Below are 2,358 nucleotides of genomic sequence, written 5' to 3' on the forward strand. Positions count from 1 at the left end.
ACAAGATGCATTGTGCCTTGTCAGTCATTTTGTTCAGCCCTACTGTTCGCTCAATGTGAGTTAGGTGATCTTTAATGACTTTATGTAAGGGGCATAGTTCTTGCTATCTTACAAGTCGAATGACTGCAGGAGGTTACAAGATGATTTGGACAGAATTTTTGTTGGTGTGATGAATGGCAGCTTGCTCTGAAAGTGGAAAAATGTACATTAATGCGGACGAGTTGGAGAAAGAGCCCCGTAATGTTTGGGTTCAGCATTAGTAGTGACCTACTTGACGATTTCAGATCGATTAAATGTGTAACGTTGGAAAGCTATAGAAATGCAAGGAGAATGTAAGGATTGTACTAGGGACGGTTACTGCGACAATTTCAGGAATGTGTGATTCATCTGTAAGGGAGACTATGCATAGAGCGCTGGTGCAACCCACTCTTGAGTATTGCTCAGGTGTTTTGGATCCTGACCAGGTCAGGTTAAAGGAAGACATCGAAGCAATTCAGAGGCGGGCTGCTAGATTTGTTACCGGTAGGTTGGAATATTATGCGAGCATTACTGAGATGCTTCGGGACTCAAATGACAGTCGCTGGAGGAAAGGCGATGTTCTTTTCAAGGAACATTAACTGAGACAATTAAAGACCTGGTACTGGAAGCTAACTATAGAGCAATTCTACTCCCGCCAACACGCATTTAATAAATAAACAAACACTGTCCGAACAGACCTTGGAGGCCCAACAGTACCGAATGGCCGCCATGTCATCCTGGGCACTTAGGCGTCACGGGATGTGAATACAGAGGGGCACGTGGTCAGCACACGTCTCTCCTGGCTGTCGTCAGTTTTCGTGGCTGGGGCCGCTACTTCTCGGTCAGGCAGCTCCTCAGTCTGCCTCACAAGGGCTGAGTGCACTCCGCTTGCCAACAGCGCTCGGCGGACCCGGACGGTGACCCATCCGAGTGCTAGCCAAGCCCAACAGTGCTTAACTTCGGTGATCTGACGGGAACCGGTGTTACCACTGTGGCAAGGCCGCTGGCCATACGTTTCACGTAAGGAAATCTAAGATAAGGAAAATCAGAGCTCGTATGGAGGCAAATAGAAAGTCCTTTCTCCCTCACCAAGTACGAGTGGAACAGGAAACGAAACGACTAGATGTTGTGACGGTAGGTCGCATAAATACTGACATTTTTGTTGGTTGTAAACCCTAGTTAATTATGTTATGAATATAATTACTGTAAAAGATATAGTTAATGTTCTTAAAACAACTAATATGCAGCGATAATTTAAGAGTAGCATCTTCAATTAATGTCTATGAAAATAAAAAAAGGATCGAAAGAGACGCGATTGTACGGCCGAGGACGAAGGACGTACTTCATGGGACACTCACTGTTTTGTTTCGTGGTAGGGAAGGCAGTCATTGAGCGGCTACCCATATTTTATGTAACTTATTCGTATTTATTACTAAAATAAAATTGTTATTATTATCACAAAATGAATTTCTTTGTAATAGTTGTCACCTCAAACGCTCGCAGTGGCTAATTATTTTTAATAAGCATTTTTTCAGTAATTTGCGCTGCGAGGAGCTCATCTTCCGGTGCAGCCTCTGGTCGGCCATTACGCGCCGAAGTGTTAATTTATTTACAAGGTGTTACCAGTTAATGTAAATGCGAGAGATTTCGTTGTAAGAAACTTTTTAAATTGCAACAGATAATTAATTTACGTTAAAGTTCATTTTATAAATTGTACAGATTCCATGAGTTCAGTAATTTTTATCTTGGCCGCTCCACGGCAAAAATCGAAATTCTCTCGAGCCTTGCTTTGCAATCAATAAATAGAAATTAACAAAATTACATTCAATTCAGTTAACGGCAACTATATATTACTCACCACGTTCAAAATCTAAAGTTGGTACATGAATAACTGAGGCCCTCCAAGAACCCGTTTCATATTTACTTACGTACGAAAGTAAAAGTGATAAGAAAAGACAGTATCCCTGAGAGAAAGAATCATGCTGATAAATTAAAAATAAAAAAAATATATAAAATATATATGTAATTTCTTTTGTATATGACGTAACAAATACAACCGACGTCACAATGTAGTAGAACGTAATCTCCATCATGCGCCCTACAGTGGCTCGCCAAATATGTATGTACATGTAGCAATGTACTTCACAGCGCGACGCTAGCAGAGCTCTAGTGCGTTGCCACTGGATCTCGGCTGTGAGGGACACACCAGCGCTGAATGGGCACGTTGCAAAGGCAACAGTCCGATCCAGAGGCGAGTGGGCTCATATCGTGACGTGCTGTCTCGGTCCCTCTGCATCACTAGAACCAGCGCCTCATCACAACAGAAGTGAACCTATCGAG

At 42.5% G+C, this 2,358-nt stretch overlaps 1 pseudogene; it reads right to left on the reverse strand.

Annotated features, from left to right (window-relative positions):
* Positions 1-907: 907 nt before the first annotated feature.
* LOC124551649 lies at positions 908-1,026 on the reverse strand (annotated as a pseudogene).
* Positions 1,027-2,358: the final 1,332 nt, after the last annotated feature.

The sequence above is a fragment of the Schistocerca americana genome, chromosome 9, assembly GCF_021461395.2.
Source record: "Schistocerca americana isolate TAMUIC-IGC-003095 chromosome 9, iqSchAmer2.1, whole genome shotgun sequence".
Classification (NCBI taxonomy): Eukaryota; Metazoa; Arthropoda; class Insecta; order Orthoptera; family Acrididae; genus Schistocerca; species Schistocerca americana.